The sequence below is a fragment of the Columba livia genome, chromosome 2 (assembly GCF_036013475.1).
Source record: "Columba livia isolate bColLiv1 breed racing homer chromosome 2, bColLiv1.pat.W.v2, whole genome shotgun sequence".
Classification (NCBI taxonomy): Eukaryota; Metazoa; Chordata; class Aves; order Columbiformes; family Columbidae; genus Columba; species Columba livia.
Window position 1 is genome coordinate 39,172,989 of NC_088603.1, and position 22,375 is coordinate 39,195,363.

Consider the following 22,375-nt stretch of genomic DNA (forward strand, 5'->3'; position numbering starts at 1 on the left):
GCTCCAGAGCTTTAGCACTCCAGGTGGAGTGTGTCTGGCTCCAGGTAGAGTCTGTCAATATTTTTCATCTGATACAGTGTATGTATTTTTCATGTACACAAAAAGGCAGGTTCAGAATTACCAAACAACTCTGAGAATTTAATTTCATTTTATCAAGTTACTTGTCAAAAACAACAGAACAAAAGGTAACTTTCCTTAAACCCCTAAAAAGCCATTGGAAAACATGTTTTTCTTGTTGTTGTTCGTTTGTTTGTTTTTTAATTGCAATACTTTAAAATAAATAGTATCATTGTTTGGTTTGAAAATACTGTACATATTCAATTTCCTTTGAAATGTATTTTAAAGAATTAAAGAAACTCTCAAAATCACAATGAAATTTTTGTTTCAGGTTACACCAAGTATTTCATGCTGTTTAAAAAGTTGTTAAAAAGCCTTAGATTTGCTCAACATTTTTCATTTTATCTGAATGTCCTGTGAATGGAAGCATCAATAATCACACAGCTGTTTTTCTGTCACTTATAAGTTTGGATCTTACAGCCAATATTATTACTAGTTTTCCAGGAATTTAAGCATCCAGGCACATCTTTCTAAAAGACTCATAGCAGATTAAGTATATAGAAGGCAGAATGCAGATACCACACAAATCAAGCTTCCTTCAGTTTAGACAAGTCAAAAGAGAGAGAGTAATTCAATTAGAGGAATTCCTACTGCTATTCCCTTTCTTAGAATCATAGTATCATACAGTATTCAAGTTGGAAGGGACCCATAAGGAATATTGAATCCAACTCCCTGCTCTGTACAGGACTACCTAAAACTAAACAATATGACTAAGAGAATCGTCCAGATGCTCCTTGCACTCTGGGACTGACCACCCTCTCAGTGAAGAAGACTGCTTCTACACTTGTGGGTATTCTTTGGAGTATTCTTTGGGATGCAGATAGACTTTCGTGTGTGTGTGTGTGGACACCGCTTTTTATTCTGATCCTCCTACAATTTCCAGCACCATCTAGCTTTGGACTCTCCTGATCAATGCTAGATCAGGGTTGCCTCATTACTCTGCAATCTAGACTGAAAAAAGAAGCTTATTGTTCCACCATTTGGATGTCCACACTGACCTTACCTGTAAGGGACAGATACTCAGGATCGTTCTTTTTCAAATTAGCCTGGGAAAGAGATGCAAGCTGTATCATGAAGCCACGTCTAGATCATAGTGTCTGAAAAATCAATCTAGAATTTTCCAATGGTGTGATGGGTTAATCTTGGCTAGCAGCCAAATGCCCACTCATCTGTACTCCCCCTCCTCAGCAGGATGGGGTGGGGGAAATAAGAAAAAAAACAAGAATGAGAAAGTTTGTGGATTGATGTAAGGACTGGGAGATCACATGCCAATTACCATCACTGGAAAAACAGACTCAACTTGGGAAAATTGATTTAATTTATTGCCAGTTTAAATAGAGTTGGGTAGTGAGAAACAATAATACATACATAAAACAACATCTCCTCTTCCCAGGCTCAACTTCAGACCTCCACTCCGGACTCCTCTCATCGCCCTCCTGAGTGTCGCAGGGAGGATGGTAACTGTGGTTTACAGTCAATACACAGCAGTTTCTTTCTGCTGCTCCTTCCTCCGCACACTTTCCCCCTTCTCAAGTGTGGGTCCTCTCCAAAAGCTGTCATCCTTCGGGAAATAAAAAATCTGTTTGAATGTGGTCTTTCCATTGGCTGCAGTTATTTCATGAATATCCATCTGCTCTGGTGTGGTCCTCTCCTTGGGCTGCTGGGGAGTATCTGCTCTGGTACCTGAAAAACCTCTTCTTCTTCTTCTTCATCCTCTGACCTTGGTGTTTCCTCTGTTGTTTCTCACTCTTCCCCCCCCCCCCCCCCCCCACTTCTTTTCTGCCTGACCAGTATGTTTTGCCCTATTCCAAGAATGTTGTCACAGAGGCACCTCTGATGGGGCAGCCCCCAGCTTCTTCTCATAAAGATCACCCCTACAGCCCTCCTGCCACCAAAACCTTGCCAAATACAACCAACACAGTGGTACATATGTGGGTTCACCACCTCATTGCTTGCTGTTCCTTTCTTTTTTTCCCAGGAAGCTGTAGGGACACTGCAATGAAGACTGGTAGAGCTTGTGATGACTCCAGCAACATAGGGAGGGAGAATCAATGAGAGAGGCATTTGTTGTATGTGCCTGAGGCTTAAAAGGCAGCTCCCCAGATGTAGGAAAGTTATAAGATACCAAAATTAGCTCATACTGAAAAATGCTATTTCACTAATGGCAATAACAACTGTGCCACGTGTTCACTACAGAGATGCCCAAGGACACTCACCTGTAGTGTATTAAAAAGGAAGAGACCACAAATGTATTAGTGCTGGATAGATAAAATATTTAAAATGTTATAGCTAGATGGACTACAGAGATAGTAATCTGAGATGTATGCATACACTGTACATTTTTATACTAGAGTTGCAGCATAAATGACCCCATTAAATCCTGTTATTTTCCTAATCCATTAAATGCTTAATCTCATTGCAAGTGTTGGAAATAATTATACATTTATACACTTGTTTTTGCCACACATTTAATGTCAACAAGGAGTGTGCCTTTGACTAATCAGTTAAAACAGCTGGCAGAGAAAGTAGTAAATGAGCATCAAGAATGTGCTTTTCCTAGGAAGGGGACTGTCGGTGGTTTTTCTTTGGTCTGAGTTATCACTGATTCTACAAAGAAATGTTATATTATACACATAGAAAAGCTTTTGTAGGACAGACTCTACTCTGCATTAACAACCAGGACAAGGGCAAACAGTAAAAGTTTTTGTGGTTCTCAAGTTGCCTCAGGCTGCTGCTTTACTTGCCCTAACTGATTGCATTTTGCAGCTGTGAGTAGGTGGAAGGACTCTTCTCTTTTTCAATACTCTTCATCACTCTTACCCCTCAAATGTCTGCTGTACCAAGATGGGTAAAGAAAGCTATATAAAAGTCAGATGTGTGAATTTTGCTGGCTGACAATTATATCCCAGAAGAGGAAACTCTCATGAAGACCACTGCAAGGTGAATCTTGTCCTTTTGTGCTCCTGCATGAGCTGTAGCAGATAGAGTGAGTCTATTTAGGTCACCAAGTTTTTGTTTGATGGACAAATATTTTTAAGTTTATTGAGCTCAATTCTGTCATGCTCTTGTTCATCCTCCTTGGGAAACAACTCACTCCCCTCTTTAGAATCAGTTCATTTGCATGCTGGGACTTATGTTGGGCTTACTATTGCACCCAGCAGTGTTGCAGGACACTGGGGTGAAGTGGGTGCCCAGGAGAAGGGTGAGTCTCCCCCTCCCTGCCCCCAGCTGGGGGTATTACTGCTGCAGACCAGCACAGTGCCACTTGCAGGAGGGGGTCATGGAAGTTACACCTTAGGTGAGGACAGACACAAAATGAATAGATGTTGCACTGAGGGTATTTTCATCCCAACTTGCCACACTTCTGTGTGTGTTTACTACAGGTGTAGATGCAATTATTTGTCACTGAAGAGAAGTACTATACTTTGTCAGAAGAAAAGGAAAAAAAAGATGATGCTTTTGCTGTCACAGCTGTGGTCTGGACATAATGCAAGTATTAAAGCATCAGGTAAGAAAGGAAACATTTTAAAGGTTAAGGAATACTTCAGAATGGATAAGCTTGAAGTTATTTTTAACACAGGTGTTTCTGTAATGATGCTATACTGTATGAGGAAAATTCACAGTTCTCCAAGACATTCATGCTAGGTGTTACACCTTTGCAGAATGATGGCTTAGTAACTTTGGCTGTAAAGTAATAGGATTAGGAACACTTTCAAAATCTACTCCTACCAAAGATATTTCCCCTTTCACAGTCTGTGCTTTTTGCACAGGTGTTTATTTCTGTATTTACAGCCTTTCTTAAAAAGGGATGAACTATATTTGAAATTTTGGGAGGCTACGTGCCACTTCTCAAGTAACTCCACTGAAAATATTGAGTGAGAAATCAAGAGGATATACCTGTTGAAAATAATGTGTCCCAAGGTATGTTCATTAAGACAAAATAGATGCAAGACTTTAGTCCATCAGTTCCATCATATATAATGAAAACACAAAGAAAGATCCAAACCTTATCTAATGCCTAGAAATACTACAGTAATGGCCACATTAGTAATGCTGTTGACAAACACTGTCTTAGCTTTCAGGCTCAATATTGACAGTAGAATAGGAATAATAATGAGAAAAGTTGATGAGATTTTCCAGAAATATCAGTGGTGTTCTTATACCTTTGAGTAGGAAAGTTGTTCTCATTGAGAGAGCCTTTAGATAATCCCATCACATTTAGATTATGTTTCTAGAATACTGGGCAATATTTCAGATTTTCTTCCAGTAGCCCTTATCCTTCTGCCTATTTAAGTGGTGCATCTGAAAAGGGAAAAATCACATGAGTGACCCTTTCTAGAATTTATAACTTGTTGCAGACATTTTTCTTAAGGATCAGTGGTATGACAGTGTCACAGCTGGTGGGTACATAATCAAGGGTGTAATTCCATCAAAAGCTAATTGCACTGAAATCTAGAAAAATAGTTTGCTGAGTCACATTTGCTCCATGTGCACAAGTATCCATTGCCAGAACACAATAATGTAATAGAAGAATATGGAAGTGACACTGAAAATTTTTGAAAGACCCTGCTCAGGCCTTAATATTGTGAAATGCTTGAAAAACTTATTTGTATTCTTTGTACATGTAACTGTCTGATATTCAGCCAGAATACGCAAATAGAGGACTACTTTTGGATCTTGGGTCAATTAAATAATTCCTCCAAGCCTCCTGGCAAATTTAGCTGAATTACAATATATTATTCATAAAGTGGTCTGTGAAGGTTTTCTCCTATTTTAGGATATTTAAATGACAATTTAAAATAAGATAGAGTTTTAGAGACTTATGAGCAACTATCATGTATCATCTGGCATCATTTTAGGTCATATTTCTGAAGGGTATTTTTCCTGTGTATGCATATTTAGATCTGGAAAGGTGGAAGGCTTGTTTTTGAAACTTAAAATCTGTTATCAGTGCAAATCTAGAGATTGCATCAATCAGGACTTGTCAGCCTAAGTTACACAATTTTAAAAATTAGATCTGTGTATCCTTGTGCAAGTATAAGAGTCTGCAAACAAATTATGAAAGCCTAAATTGCATATGTGGGTAAAAAGCCCTTGACATCAGCCTATTCAAAGTGATTCCTCTCAGAAGCTTAACCAAGGCTATTAGAGGGACTAGGTGTCAGACCCAGTATTAAAATGGAAAATGGAAAAAGTATTTGATTGATTGGTTAATCTACTGAACAACACTGACTTGTGTTAATAAGGATAATATCCTACATGTGGCCTTAGAAAACCAAGTTTGTATCTCCAGCTCTGCCCTTCACCTACTGGATGACCTTGAACATTGAGCATTGCCCAGTGCTTGAGTTTTCCCATTAAAAATAAAAATAATATTTCTTCACCTTTATAAAACTCCATGAAAGCAGTTAATGAAAAGCATTTCGGAGGAGTCAGGTATTATTCTTACTACTGATCTGTTGTTGTGGCAATTCTTCTAGGTTATGAGAGAAGAAATTTCCTCTGCCAGCATGCAGCCAGGAGGAAACTTGCAGCTGCTGTAGCTACAGATAATCTGTAGCTACAGAATGGTTTGAGGTCAGATCAGCAATAGCTATAGATTTTCACAAGTCTTAAAAGCTGCCTCTGGATGACAGTAGTGGGAAAGACCATGAATATCCCAAGGAAAAGAAAAATGGTGACAAACTTTCCTTGTAATTGGTTTGCATCAGTCAGAATATCTATGACACACAAAGGTCAAGCAACTTATTTTAAAAAACCCTATGTGAATCTAAGATTAGCTTTGACATTTTCAAAACGTCAGAAAATTAGGGGAAGGCCTGCAGCCCTGAGGATTGCGGTCTCTTAGGCTGACTGAAGGAGAGACTATATTAAACATTTTGAGATCTGAATGATCCATTCTGTATTAGAGAAGATTTACAAGATCCTCAGAGTACACTTGAAACATCTGACTAAGAGAGAGTCTGTGGACTTTCTGCCTTCTTGGTAGGGATTCTCAAGGGCACTATTAAGGAATCAACTATTGTGATTGATGGAAAAATAAAGAAATTGAAGAAGAAATGAAGACAAACTATAATGTGGACTTTTTCCTGCAGTCCCATGATATCTTCAACATTAAGTGATTTTGGCAGATAATTTCTACTATGAAGCATGTGGATAGCCAGAAGGCTATTAAGAGAGAATGATGCTATAATATAAGCATGGAGGATTCTTATAAAGTGTATCTTTCTCTCATTCAAAGTACATGATGAAAAATGATGTGTCCAGAGTGCTAACAAATTATAACAAAGTATAAATTCTCCCTATATATACATAATACTAAACTGCCTTTATTATCATAAGCCACCATTCCCCCGCCCCCCCCCCCCCCCCCCCCGCAATGCATTTCCTATTTATAAAAATAATTTCAACTATATCTTTTAGCTAATCGTGGCTAGCTCCATACGCAAGCTGACAATATGCCTGAGGTGATAATATGTCTGGTCAGTTAGACCAGTGTGTGGTAGATGTAAAATGCTTAAATGGGAATGCAGAATTCTGATGGAGTAAGACCCCATGTTCTCTTTGTGCAGATGAAAATGATCTCATCATGTGCAAGATCATAGGGGATAAGACTCCTCCTTTCTTCTTGGTACAAATTAAATCTGATTGATGTAATGAATATACACATGCAGCTAGATGAAGTCACTCTCTCTCACCCGTGTATATAGCTTATAGAATTGTCTTATTAGTTTGTCTTTCCCTTTTCTACGAATTATCTGTGAATAGACTTATTTATTTATTTATTTATTTATTTATTTATTTATTTTTCTTAAGTAAAAATTGTGTGTGATTCATTAAGTCTTTCTGAAGAATGACTGTGAGCTTTCAGATTCCTACAGGGATGTGCTCAATGTGGTGTCACTGGTCACCTCAGCAGTATGGTGTTTCTCCCAGGCTCTGCCTGAACGATTGCAAGTATAATGTAAATATAAATCTTCTATTTCTATCTTAAGAGAGGTTCTTGTGCCTAAAACATCTGTTTTTTTCCATGCTACCATAGGTTTAATAGAAGGCTTTCCTTTTCCCTCTTAACTGTGTCGACTTTCTATGCTCTGACTATGATCATTATGAGAATATATCATACCCAAGAGCCTGTTCATTTTCCACTTTTTCATTTTGCCTAGGGAAAGACTGCAAGAGCAGTTTGCAGAGCTAGATGATGCGGACTGGCATTCTAAATGCCATTTTGCTAGTGCTTATTTTAAACCTTGTTCTTTCTGGGCCAAATCGGCCAGACTTCAGTCTGTAACCAGTTCCTTTCAAGGTGTATCTACTTGCATCTGTGCCAGTACCCTGAGCAGGAAGATTATGTGGTACTAGCTGCAGTAATGTCAATACTGTTGCCAATATTTTTATCTGCATTAATGCCAATGCTTTGGCCTTGTATCTAAAAAGCAAAAACCAAAACCCATTCCTTCCTTATGGCGGAGATGATGGCAGGCACAGTACAGAAATATTTTGAGTGCCATTTGATGAGTATGTTGGTACACATTTTTTTTCTGTCATCATTACAGGACATGTACTGAAGAAATACATGCATCAAAATTAATGAACAAATACCTAATTTGTGCTTGTTTGGAATTATATAGGGATAGTTCTGGATAGTAAATAAAGGCATGTCTAAGATCCTGTAGTTGCAGGTGAAGGAGGTATCTGGCTGAAGCCGAGTGACTGTTTCAGTGCTCCCTTTGTTTAAATCGACCTTGCCTGCTCTGTTCTGTGTATCTAGATTCCCAGTCAACTTCACACACAATGTTCAGAAGTACAAATCTCAGGGAGAAATGGAAAAGATTTATTCTATTTGCTTTCACAGAAGGAAGATATTAGCTTATGCAGAGTTGGGACAGGTTCCTATCGTGACAGAACAAAACTGGCTTTTCAGCTAGTGCCTTACCATGGCAATCTGCTTCAAAGGAACAACTGTCATTTTTGATAAGGATAGTGAGAATTACTGTCGTCTGGAGAGATCACTATGCCTCTGGGTTGTATAGTATATTACAACAGAAGGATTTATTCTTTAAGAGATGAATAATTATTCCACTACAGCATTTTGTCATTGCTGGTTTAGGAAAGATGTAGTTTGTACCCATCATGATTATAATGTAGGTCTTTAGCTAGCTCTTTCCAAATATAAACTGGTGAGATATATACATATATATATATATATATATATATATATATATATATATATTTATGTTTTTAAATAGCACAGAGTCAGGCTGGAAAAAGTAGCCAGTTAGTGGAAACCTTCATAAGGCAGGTGGATTTGGAGAATGTGTGTGCATGCCACATGCCTCCCCGCAGCCAGGATGCAAAGCAGAAGCTCACAATCTAGCAGAAGCTGCACGACCAAGCAAGTTATTATGGAGAGTTTCTCTGTGGCTGAGCCAGTACAAGCTGGGTGCTAAACTTGTTTCCGCTTGAAGTTGCTCTTTGCATACTTGTTAAGGCAGAATGTTCTACCTTTTCACCTCTGCAATACTGGGTGTGAAACATAGGCCTCTAGGTGTTTCCTGGCTGGCAAGAATTCAATGGTAATAAAATTACTAGTAGAATAAATGTTTCAGAGGCAGTTATCCTCTCTCACCTGTTTGTAATTTTTTATTAATTATTACAAATGTGTTTAAGTACACTACCTGATTTTAATCTGCTGTATTCCCAGGATTTACATATAAAGGTCTTTTTCCCACAGAATCATGAATAATCGCATATGTTAGGGTGTGGTGTAAAAATACTGAAGGTTGGTGATACACCTACTAGCAATCGTTCACTTTGTAGAAGGCTGATTCTCTAAGTAGTTTGCTTTTTATGGCCCTGATCCAAAATTCTGTTGAAATCAGACTCTTATTGAGTTAAAAAGCTACGAATCTGGTCCCAAATGTTCTTTTATGGGAAGTGTTTGTAGTGCCATTGTTAACAATATATGCAACACTGGGTGTGTGAACTGTATAAGTAGAAATTTTACTTTTCCCAAAGCTCTTGCTCACTTTTATGCATTCTTTGCTCAAGGAAACAGCAGGTGGCTTACAGGAATACTGGGGTTAATGAGTCTACTTAAGTGAGCAACTCTTTATCAGAGCAAGAGTGAAAAAATAATCACAAACTGGTCCTCAATATCAAAAAGTTCAGGACTTGCCAGATAGCACAGAGAACTATAAAGGATTAATATTATTGTATATTGAAAGAAAAGCTGACTGGCGTAGTGGTGGTGGGGGGGCGGGGGAGGAGGGGTTGTTGTTTCAAGTGCAGCAGAGCTAATGAGATCTAATGCTTTGTTTCTTAATCCCTGAACTGAATTAATCTCTTTCCCTTCCCATGTGACATCATCCCCAAGGGGCAGGAAGGCCGCAGGGCAAGGTGCAAGCTGCCCGGATGGCCAAATGGAGGGTGAGGGAGACAAACTGTGCCTCCCCTTAGCAGAGAGACTGAGCCTGTCTCTGCTCTCCTTCCACTTTCGATTCTCCCGAGTTATACAGAGGCATAGTTGTTATCTTCAGCATTTCAGGTTGGATTGAAATAGGCAAATGAATTCAGAAGTTATTTGAGAGAAGGATTGGAGGTCAGTATCCAGTGGAGTGCCTCAAGGGCCAATACTGGGGCCGGTATTATTCAATATATTAATCAATGATTTGGACAAGGGAATAGAGTGTACTATCAGCAAGTTTGCTGATGACACCAAGCTGGGAGGAGTGGCTGACGTGCCAGAAGGCTGTGCTGCCATCCAGCGAGACCTGGACAGGCTGGAGAGTTGGGTGGGGAAAAATTTAATGAAATAAAACAAGGGCAAGTGTAGAGTGTGCATCTGGGTAGGAACAACCCCAGGTTCCAGCATAAATTGGGGAAAGACCTATTAGAGAGCAGTGTAGGGGAAAGGAACCTAGGGGTCGTGGTGGACAGTGGGATGACCATGAGTCAGCACTGTGCCCCCGTGGCCAAGAAGGCCAATGGCATCCTGGGGTGGATTAGAAGGGAGGGTGTTAGTAGGTCAAGAGAGGTTCTCCTCCCCCTCTACTCTGCCCTGGTGAGACCACATCTGTAATATTGTGTCCAGTTCTGGGCCCCTCAGTTCCGGAAGGACAGGGAACTGCTGGAGAGAGTCCAGCGCAGGGCAACAAAGATGATGAAGGGAGTGGAGCACCTCCCTGATGAGGAAAGGCTGAGGGAGCTAGGTCTCTTTAGCTTGGAGAAGAGGGGACTGAGGGGTGACATTATTAATGTTTACAAATGTATAAAGGGTGAGTGTCCTGAGGATGGAGCCAGGCTCTTCTCGGTGACAACCAATGGTAGGACAAGGGACAATGGGTTTGAACTGGAACATGAGAGGTTCCACTTAAATTTGAGAAGAAACTTCTTCCCAGTGTGGGTAACAGAACACTGGAACAGGCTCCCCAGGGGGATTGTGGAGTCTCCTACTCTGGAGACATTCAAAACCCGCCTGGACACCTTCCTGTGTAGCCTCATCTAGGTGTTCCTGTTCCGGCAGGGGGATTGGATTAGATGATCTTTTGAGGTCACTTCCAGTCCCTAACATTCTGTGATTCTGTGAAAGATAATACAGAAGTGTAGACTCCCTTTCCTGACAACAACAACAACAAAATGCACCCTGAACTCCCCTTGAAGAGAGCTAAACTTGCAGTTCCCCATTCAGATTCCATAACACTCTGGCCCTCATGAGTTTTTGCACACTTTAATTTCAGAATAATTTAGCTCAGAAATAGTAAGTTTTAATAAGATGATAAACCATTTGTATTAGGAAGTGGATCACATGTGATTTGTCATTGCACCATCTTTGTGCCAATTAGCATGTTCCCTTTGCTGCCAAACTAAGAGGATCAAACTGGAGCATTTTATATTGTTTTATGTTTTGTTCTGCATTTTACTTTTTCTCTTCTATTTCTACATTACTTATTTGACAAAACACAAACAACAAAAATTGCAAGAAGTAAATTTTACACTGACTCTATAGTATTTGTGAAGGAAGTAATTTGTAACTAACCGAAGTCTTGACAGACTTTGAAAAGACTGAATTTTAAAGGCTGATGGATCTCAAGCTGCAGCTACACAGCTGGCCATCAGTGTTACCCGGAGAAATGTCAGGTAGAATTTCACAGCATAATGGCTACTCAAAAAACACCTAACACTCTTGTCTACAAGACAGATTTATAAATATGAACAGTTAGTGTTTGAAAGTTAAGGAAGTCACAAAGACTCAGGAACAAAGCAATCCAACAGAGGAATCTACTTCCCACTTTCAGACTCAAAAAAGTGATTTCTCTGAAGAAAAAGTCACATCAAATGCTTTTTTAGATAAAACATACTACAAATAAGAAAGATCCTACAGGAGAGGTTTTAAAGTGTCTTTCAAAATTAGCAAGCACAAAAAGCCCATAGGTCAAGAATCAAGTCATCTCCTATAATCCGTATTCACTCAGGTAGCATTTCAAACTCGAGCACCTTGAACTGACCTTCAAAAAGTCATTTCTTCACAAAATGTGTGTTAAGCTATTGTCACTATTCATCCACCTCTAAACACCTGGCATCAAGCAAAGTTCAAAGGAATCAAACAATGATCCCTTGAGGAAAAAAAAGTAACGGCAGCACCAGGGCCAGTCTGAATACTAGGAAATGGACAGTGAAGGCTCCCATGAAGCAAAGAGTATTGTGTGGTCAGCAATCCTGATAATTACTGAGTTTGAAATAAATTGTGTTATAAAAATTAATACACTTATTGTGCATATAGCATCTATAAATACAAGCATTTTCTTGCTGAGGAGACTTGCAGGGTGCTTGGAATTAACTAATATAAGAATTAGTAGAAATAGTATCCATAACAGTACCCCCTCCAATTTTATGCTTGAAAACAATTTCAATGATTTATGAAGTGGAAATGTACAATAAAGGTAACTTGTAAAAATTACTGACTCATAGAAGTGAACAGAGACCAATAATGATTTCTGAATTTTATTTCTTGTATCCTTGTCATGTGAATTGCTCTTTCTTCTTACTGAAGGCCATCTTGAAGAACAACAATATAAACCTCAAGTGACCTGAGTCTGGGGAAGCCTGACAGAATTAACTGAAAATCCCACAGGCTTTCTACTTTCTGCATATAATACAATGATGACAGTCCTGACCTTTCCCACAACATCCCATTTAAGTGTGGAGTGGTTATTACTAAAAACTTGATGGGATTCTAGTCACAGTAGTTGTCATGTAAGTAAAGTTTGAAAGCTTTGGGTTAATATGGAACAAGATGTTGAAGGTTGGGAGAGAAAATGAAAACAAAGAAAATTCACCATAGGTGCAATTTTATTTTCTCTGCAACTAAAAATCATCATACAGCTACTGAGAAATCAGATTCATGAACACATAAAGAATCCCAGATGATCTGTAGGGCAGAAATTAGTCTTTACTTGCTACGAGGTTGAGATAATTCTGACCTCCTGACTGGGCGGGCTCTGGAGGGTTTAGCCTTAAGGAGATAAATCAGTCAAAACCGGAACAATGTGTGGTATGCGCAGCTCTTGAAATGGGCATGAAGATTGCAATTTATCTTATTGACTTCCAAGCTACAGTAACTCGTGAGGGCTCAGGAATCTCACTTTACTACCATCGCAGCCATGAATTATGTTGCATTTAGAAGATGTTTGTGACACTTGTGGGCCTGTCTACCTGTGGACTTATGATCTATTGTAGAAGAAAGGGTCCTGTCTTGAGTAAGGGCCCTTTTATGCCCTACCACCACAAGAGAACTGACTTCTCTAGTGGAGATTTACTTGTTAGCACAAAGCTGGTGGAAGCCCTCTATTTCCCAACAGAAAGGGTGCACTGGGGATAATAGAGTTGTGTTAGGATGGTGGAACATAGTCAACATAGCTTATTGGGATGCTATGGCAGAGCAGAGCTTTGCTGGCAAACACCTTCATAAGCATCTGTGCCAAGAGTCAAATTAAAACAGCTAGTTGGCTGCTCTCAGTCTAGACCATTTTGGGGTCAATGGGTCTAAAGACCAGAGGCTCAAATGTTCTCACAGCCTCACTCTTAACAAGAAGATCTTGAGCTACAGAAGTCAGAATGTTAGAATGTTAAAACATGTTGCTCTTTGGCAGATCTGTCTTCCTCTAATGATACAGGACATGTTCTGGACAAGAACATCTAGGAGCCTCTGGAGACAAGTCCTCTAAAATCATCAGGAATTAACTTTAATTTTGCTTTTTATTCTCTCTGAAAAGTTGTTCACACCCTGTGGGAATTTGATGAGGTTTGTGCGCATAACCCTGGTTTGTTAATAGGATGGGCACTTCTAAGTTTTCATGGAAATCTGGTGCTTAGTTATATTTCTCAAGAGGGATTTAAAGGATAAATTTTTTCAGTGATACAAATGGTATTTTGATGCCTATATTCCCTGCTGAGTAATACATCTGGATTCCCTATCATTTATTGAGAAATTAATGGCTCTAAAGTATCAGAGTAGTAAATGTCAAAATAGATAAAGCTAAATGGAGACTAATCACTTTTATGGACATCAAATATCTTCAGATATAGAATATGCAGTAATGTAATCCCACAAAGTGTGGACTAGGTGATTTAGCTCAAACTGATCTGTGAAAAATTAAAAGCAATGTGTACAGAAAAAAGTAGCTAGGACTGGATTTTTGCATCGAGGTTTAAATGCAGAGTAAAGCTGCTGCATTCGACTAAGTTGCTGAAGACTTATTTGGGTGTAAGTGGAATCAGAGTCTGGCTCTAAGAGTGACTTAACCGTGACTCAACATGCTGAATTGTTGCTCCAAATAGTAGCTATCAAAGGCATCTTGCCTTTGCGTAAATGACTAATATAATTAGCTTATAACATCACCATAGGCATTGGCAAAAGTAATCATCATTACTATCCATTGTGTTCACAACATCTGAACCATTCATTTGGAAGTCTGTGAAACAGAAACTTACATCCATCTCAGGAGAACTTTGTTTTCTCTCTCCACACATTTTCTGCAGGGGCCTGTTTTCCATGCCTCCCCATCCTCCTGCCCATTCTTAAACTGCTTATAAAATGTAATTAGCATTGTTCCTGCTTGCTTCATCTTTATTTTTTTTTTTTTTTTAAGGAGTGAGGCGGAGATGGGAAAAAAAGTGTTTTTACAATAAAAAGACAAATACAAAATTCCTTTGTACACAAACCCTTGTCCTGCTTGGTTAGCTCAACTGAGCACATGTAGAAATAGGCTCACAAAATAGGTCCTATTTTGCTGTTAGTTTCATTCATACAATTCTGAAGTTATATGGGTGTAACCAAGGTCAGAATTTACTCCATTGTATGCTTAAAAAGAAAAAGAAAGTACTGGGAGAATGTAGTATTTCACTTTTCTAACAAAACGGATGTGCTTCCATAGCCATGAAAACGAGGACATGACTTGAATGGTTTACCATCACTATGATGCTAAGATAACTAATCAAAGACTGCATGCTGCTCTTTTCAAAGAAAAAAGAACGTAATGATCAATAGTATCATGGTAACACTGTTATTTTTATATGTAGTACTCTCTTTATATTATTAGATGTTTGTGAAATTGCAATGAAAAGCTTATTTCCTAATATACTCTCTTCTTTAATTAAAGAACTCTGCCTCTTTTCAACATGCTTAGCTGCTGTGGTTAAGAAAAGGTTTAATCCTTTTAGACAAAAAGACTTCTGTTTGTAGGCCACTCAAATGTTTAAGTCACATCTGATTTAAGACTAGATTGCTCAGCACCTTGTAGGATTAAACATAGTCACACCTTCATGTTTCTGGTTTTAGTAACACATAGTATAATAACTCCAGCAATAACTGAAATAGTGCTTCTTCAAATATCCAGGCAGGAATTAAGGTCTATCAACTCTACCAGTCTTGACAGTAGAACTACTGCCTTCCCATGGTTATCTACTGTCTACTGCTCTGGGTGGTGATCTTTTACTTTGCTGCGGTTAGTTTCAGGTCGTGGGCTCACAGAAAACTTGCTATGCCTTCACATAGATAACAAACAACAGATGTGATGAACTGACTCATCGATCAGTCTTTGTGTGTACGGTAAGCTGGGCATGTTTGGGATGTGCTGGGGTAGCTGTGCCTGCACAGTGTTGCCTGAGACATCCTGTCTTAGACTGCCTGCATACACACAGGTAAACCGCATGTGTGAAGCAGTTCCAGGTTGTCTCCTCTTGAACCTGCATTTAGAGTTGTGTAAGCTCCTATCTATTTGGAAAGACTTCCCAGTATCAGGTCTGGCTCCTTTCCCTCCTCTTTCCCCATCTCTTCAGGCCTTTCCGGAAAGGAAGATATGATGGTTTCTATGGGACAAGAAGACCCTCTCAGATTAGTTCTTTTCTCTGTTATTGCTTAATCACCCTCAGTAAACTCTTGAGAGTAAACTCTGAATGTAGCTTTCTGTCTTTCAGTAGTTAGAAAGTAAGCTTTATTTGTTTGAGGTCAAGAGATGTCCTTCTTTCCATTATTTATAGTACATATGTTTTGATTAGACAAGCAGCCACTGAGGTGATGCTTCTTTTATTAATAGTGCGAACAGTACAAACTTATTGGTTTATAAACCGCTATGATCTTTTTTTAAAAAGGCCATATAAAAAAGTCAAAAAAGTTTTGAAAGGTTTTTGGAAGTTAAGAAAAATTACAAACAGGTAGATGCCCACTGAAAAGCTCATTTATACAGAGCTATCAAAATCCCTCCATTCCTCCCTCCAAACACCTACCCTTTTGAAAGAGGCTGAGTTAAACTGTGTTCCTAGATTATAGACCCTTAAAAGACCTTAATTCCAAACTTGCAAAATATTCACAACTCACAATTTGAATAATCCTGAAAAGAGCTCAACAGTCCTTTAAACACCCTACAAAAATTTGAGGATTTAAAAAAGTGTGGTTTCTCTAGAAACATTATTGAAACAGAACTTCCCATACTATTGGTTTTGGCTTTGCATGCTTGTTTCCTTTAAATAATACAATGTTAAATAAAATATTATACAATAATTTGTCATATATCCCAGTCCATGGCTGTGGTCTGATGGTGGGAAGCCGGAAAAGCCAAGACTGAAGGTTCCCACCAGTTCTAGTCTTGCTCAGTGCTGAGAACTGCTGTAGCTCTGCTCATGGTCAGCACACCCCTCTCTTCCAAGACACCCAGCTGTCCATGCAGGTTGATGACAAGCAGCTGAATTTAAAGCAACCTGAGTTAATGTTATTGAGAGATTGGTTTAGTTCTCAGTTCAAGAGTCAGGGAGTGTCAGGTGTGAACAATATGCATGGAATAGGCACAATTTTTAATATAATTTTTTCTTGAGTTGAATTTTTGAATGCAAAATCTGATCCTACACATGAGCTCCAGTGTGGAAGTGTAATGCAATAGCATTTAAAAATAGCGGCTGCCAAAAAGGAAATTAACACAGAGGAAAACCATTTGGAGGTGTTTGGTGATGCTTTCCACCAGGCAGGATATGCAGTTTTTATATAGAGGAGGTTAGCATTTCCAAAGCACAGAGAGAGGTGAAGGATAATCTTTTGTAGCTTCAAGGCATGTGAGCTTTATGGATGCTGATTTGCAGTTGGAGAGCACAAGCAGAGCTATCTTTCAGTCAGGTTTTGCTTTACTCAGAGTTTTCTTTAAAGTGTCATGGCAGAAAATTGACAACATTAAGAACATACCTATTTATGTGCTTCTTTTTTAAAGAAGTAAATTAAAACCCCATTTCATATCAAGCTTTTTGCATCACCATACACTGTTTACAGCTCTGACAAACAATGCAGAGGTTTGAAACCTGCCCAAAACATGTTTAAAAGCTGTACTGCTGTAGATTAATGCATTTGTAACATATTTTACTTGGATTTATCTCTGCTCATATGGAATGATGTATTTTTCCTCAAGAACAATACAGATAAAAGCTGAAGATTACGGTTTGTGTTAGAGTGAGTAAACACAGATAAGGGTATTTCTTTTTGTGGAAGATGAAACAAGTAGAAGAAGAGCCTAAGAACAACAAAGTCGCTCTTTCACAGCAGGGGATATATTTGATGACCTACAGTAAATATTATAAATGCCTGAAAGTGCTTTTATATACAAGTATTGCTTTGTAGTAGGCACTTTGTAGCATTGTATTTGCTATTCTCTTCCAACATTAATAAATACCAGGCTAGACGAAAGTTATATAACCACAAGATTAGGAAGATGATGAAATGTTGTATTATCATTAGTTGCTGTCAAAGACACCCGTTGTCTGGGAGAGGCATACAAACTCCTTATTGATTTGTTTGCTACACTTATGTTTAGGGCTAATGTAAACAACTGTAATAGGTATGTTGGTTTGGGACACAAATGTTAATTACTGAGTATATGTTACAGTGGACTAGAACACTAGGGGCAACACAGTATTTCAGAACCCTCCCAGTTAAAAAATAGATGGGAGCTCAAACGTAAAGTGGGGCTCTGAACTGCAGAATGAGCTTCTATCTTTGTAGTCATTCAGGCAGTTAAGACTAGATGATCCTACCAGTAATTTAGAAATCTGGCAATGGTCTTGAAGTCTGTTTCTAGGGACCAGCTTGAAGTCATTTCACCTTTGGCTTGAACAAGGGGCAGTAAAAGCCAGCATTATCATTTGGGAGCTCTTGGAGAGTTTCCAAGCATCTTCCTTAGTGATGTAGAGTAGACTTCCAGATGCTTTTTTTGCGTCATGGAATATTGTCAATCAATGAAAAGGAGACAGAAAGGAGCCTCTTAGTGCCTCAGCCTGTAGGACATCCTATGTCTGAGCTCTGTGACAAAGCAACCTTACTTCTGAACGCACTGGAAAGATACTGCTCACTGCTAAGATACTTCCAGTGATCTAGAAAGAGGGAGCAAGGCAACATGTGCAGACTCATGAGGAGCTGAATGACTGGATGGACCAGAGCCTTAATAAAAAAAAAAATAAATCAGAATCACTAAGGATTTGAGGCACTGTGTTTTTAGGTTTCCCAGTTCTGATAGTCATAAACTCATGATCAGGGCTCCAGCGTGGTAGCTCTAGATACATGTTGAAATCTCGGCAAATGAACCCACTGGGGAATTTGGTCCTTTCTTTTTGCACGTGTATTTTAAAATGAAATCACTTGTGACCTTTCTTCTTGCATTACAGACTTTGCTGCTGTGCTTGTCATATCCAGACATGCTGCAGTATTTACTGTCTCAGTACCTTGGCTCCTGGAAAGAAGCTGGAGCTCAGCTTGCTTTCAGGCTCCTAGGAGATGACAGAGTTAGAAACAGGTTACAAACAGTGAAGAGAGGACAGGGTGGAACTGAGAAGAGTTGGGAATGACTGCCTGGCACTTGGAGCTATTTGAGTTGTGTTTCCTTTCAATATCCCGTTCTGCCCCTCTGCCTTCTGTAGCAGTGCCGGTGTGTTATGTGTTGCTTTTCTCTTTCTCTCCCCAAAACAGGAGGTGAAACAGCCCCACCAAGCAGCCTTTATTGATTATAGTGCTAAAAGGCAGCAGCATGCTGGGATGAGTAGAGCTGTGAACAAACGGGGAAGTGGCCAGGGGAATTTTCTCAGTGAGGGGAAACAGAACCGAGGTCTCAGTAGGAATGTTGGATGTCTCAGTGGAATGTGTCACTCCAGTAAGCCAGACCCTCCTGTGAGGGACCTTCACAGAAGTCTGGAAGTAACGCACTGTGAGATTTTGTAATGTAGGTGTGATCACATGTTGGCAGTGAACATAACAAAGATGTCACAAATTAATCTGCTTCTTAGTTTTGACTTCTAAAGTTAGCATTGAACAAGAGAACAGAATTTTATACTAGTTCTGTAGGACACATTGAAAAAAATGTAAGTAAATCTAAATTGTGGTTTAGTTGTCCCATTTTAAAAAATTATTTGCTTTATTCGCAGTATAAGAATAACCATGTATTTTACTGGTAGTCTGAAAAAAGCTTGCAATTTATTTTCTAAATTTTAATGAAAGCTAAATGGTCACCAGCCAAAAATCTTCATGTTAATAAAATTTAGTTTCTATTTTAAAAGATGTATTTCTTTTTGAAGTAGATCAGATCAGTGCACACAACTCTTTTTGCCAAAGATCTTTTAAAACCTTTCACTTGAAATTGTCCAGATTTTTTATCAAATAATTTGGAAAAACATATCTGGTTTGTTCTCACATCGAGCAAGGCTTTTCCTCTGTTTTCTCACTTCTCTGTTTTTCCTGTCCTTTTGATGAATCCTGACTCAAGTACTCCATTTAAAGTCTGTGAGCATCCCAGAGCGCGGGAAGCCTTCTGGGGCTGCCGATACGTAGCACAGTGCACAACCCTGCGGCTGCTCCCTTCTCCACCCACCCACGGTGCAGCGCAGCCTCCTGGACTTCTCCTGAGAAGTGTTGAGGCCCTGCCAGTTCTAGTCTGGGAGCTGGGTCTGTTTAGTACCTCTGAATACTAACTAGGTTGTTTTTACCCAACAGTAATATGTGACAAATTAAACAATATAAATTTTATCTTGATCTTAATTAAGGCAACAGCAATATTCCCATTAACTTCAGTGGGACCAGGATTATATAAAATATTATTTAAACATTTATAATAGCATTAGATAATGGGTTTAGAATAATTAAGAGTCTATTGAAGAAATTTAGCTTGATGGTGGAAAGGCGAATTATGTCAAATGAACGGGAACAGTCATTTGTGGAGGCCTATTGAGATCGTCTTGTTTATTGAGGGAAGAAATCGAAGCTTGTAGAATCTTCCAGGAGCAGAGGCTGAAGGTCTTTTTGGGGTTAAGAAAGAGGAGTGGGAATACTGAACAGATGTGTGAGGTGGGAACAGTGTTATTCACCATCACACAGACTCAGCAGCCAAGAGTATCCAAAAATTAATTTTTGATTGGTAAAATGAAATCCTAGATTCAGTGTAGGCTGTTTCAATTAGGTCTGTGAAGATTCACAAAATTAATGGGTCAAATAAGTAACTAATGATGTTAATGTATCAATCACTTTTCTAATAAAAGTCTCTGAAATGAGTCAGGGTAAAAAAAAATCTAATAATTAATTTGAAAACTGCTATGATGCTTCAATTGATTTGGTGCTAGGAAAAAAAAAATAAAATAATTAATAAGGACCAAAAACCAATATCACTTTTAGTCCTCCAAATGAAGAGGAAAATTAAACAGAGATGCGGTTGGAACATCATTTTTTATCCTTGTAAGAAGATTGGGAATGTCAACTATAGTAGAAACCTAGTCTTTATTTTAAAATAATTATACTTGCTCCATCTTTCCTCACTTCTACTCATGCGCACCATCCTTATTTCAGTATAAAGTCATGTCAACTCAAGGAAACAAGGGTCTCTGTGTCTGTGTGTTCTAGGTTTTCTCCTTAACCCAGAACCTTATCATTTTAAGCAGCACTTTTCTTAGTTTGATGCTATCATAAAATAACAATGAATTAATGTAAAAGCCATGAATGTATTTTTAAAAATTTTTTAAAGCATGCACATTTCAACACAAAATGAAGGTATTAGTCAAAGTGATCTCCTCTAGACTGCTCACTGAACAAGAGATGAAAGACAGGGAACATTGCTTGAAAGGATCTATTACTCATAAAAGTAGATTGTGTATGAATTCTTTAATTTTTAGATTAAATTATTGAGATCGTGTTTTGTTTTTTTTTTTTTTTTTTGAGTAAAATGCACTTGACAAATACACCGGTGGAGAAGCAAGAAGCATGAATTCATATACATAAAAATAAAAATTTCCATTAGGAAATTCTTTGATTGACCACACAGGGCTGCTGAGCTTGGCTTGATCAACTTCTGTATTATTGAACAAAGGTGTAATGAAATCATTATGAAGGATAGTCCTCTACTATCATTTGACCTTGTTTTGCCCTTTCCTTCTCACTTCCAATGTGAAAACCAATTAGCAAATAAGTAAGAAACAATCAAAACTCTCTTCAACAAAAATCAAGATTGAGCCACCTCTTCCTTGCAAAAAGAACTTGTCATTGCTATTTGGACATAATCCAGGCAGCTAATGGTCCCCCAAAACAACTGATAGAGCTAGAACTTCTTTAGCTTTGAATGAAAGGCAGAAGTTAATAGTACTTAAAATAAAAGGAAAATCAAAACAAATGCAAGCTAACTTAATATTTTTGAAAATGCAATTCTTAAGAAGAATGTGGACAACTCTGTTAGCTGCCATATCAAAACTGTAGCATGAAAGCTATCTCTTGGGAAGATGAGATGTAGGTATTAGTGTAGAAATACTAAGTAACTAGGAAGGATGAGAAGAGTGGAATGTTACTGATCAGATAAGTGAGAATTCAGACTGTGGTTGTTCAACATACTTCAGGGGATTTAAGCAACCCCCAAAAGCTTTTCAGCTAAGAAATGCTCTGTCCTTGCATTAGAAGGAGCTGTCATCTCTGTCTTAGCATGAGTTAAACTTACCATACCTCTCCCCTCTTCCTGGAAATGTCTGTTTTAATGAAACATGTACCAGTATTGGTGGTTGTATTCTTCACTAACTCAAAGTTTTCCTCATATTTATTCCAGGCCACTGCTACTGGGCATGATGTGACAAGCACGGTGGTTGCAAGGCTGTGGTGTACATAGAAGAGTGATTTTATTCAAACAAGAAGTTGTTGCCAGGTAGGCATTTTATTAGCACTCATGCAGAGTAACAACTTGCTGAAGTCTGCAATTTTTTCATCTTAAAAGTACACCTAAAACTAGATCCCCAAACAATGGACTTCCTTAGAAGAAATGTGATAAGCAAGCAGAGAAAAATAAAACCAAACAAAACCAAACAAAAAAAAACCCACAATATTTCACATAGTACATAAGAGTATGGTGTTTAGTATGTCAATTTTGTACTGTATATTTCTCATATATTTTCCTTATTCTCTTTGTTTGTGGGTGTACATGACTTCAAAAACTATATAGATACCTTGAAAGACCAGCCAGTGTTCTTGTAGAACCGCCGCTGCAGCCATGCTGGTTTGTGTTCCTTTACAGTCCTGTGCAGAGCAAATAGTGAAGAGTTTTCATTTTGTGTTGTGATGACATCAGTCAATGCTGCTACACAAACAGAGATGCTTTAGCATGATGATGCACTTCAGAAGCTGAATTTCTAGTTGTTAAGCAAATATGTTTGTGGTCATTTCATCTTCATTTAACACACCTGGGAATACATCAATGTCAAGAGA

The 22,375-nt window shown here is 38.6% G+C and overlaps 1 long non-coding RNA gene across 1 annotated transcript in view; it reads left to right on the top strand.

Annotated features, from left to right (window-relative positions):
• Positions 1-22,375, top strand: part of LOC110360106 (uncharacterized) — a 58,824-nt gene that overhangs the window by 14,553 nt on the left and 21,896 nt on the right. The window contains exon 2 of the long non-coding RNA XR_010470112.1: positions 21,723-21,818. This is a non-coding gene — a long non-coding RNA (uncharacterized LOC110360106). The remainder of the gene's footprint in view (positions 1-21,722; positions 21,819-22,375) is intronic.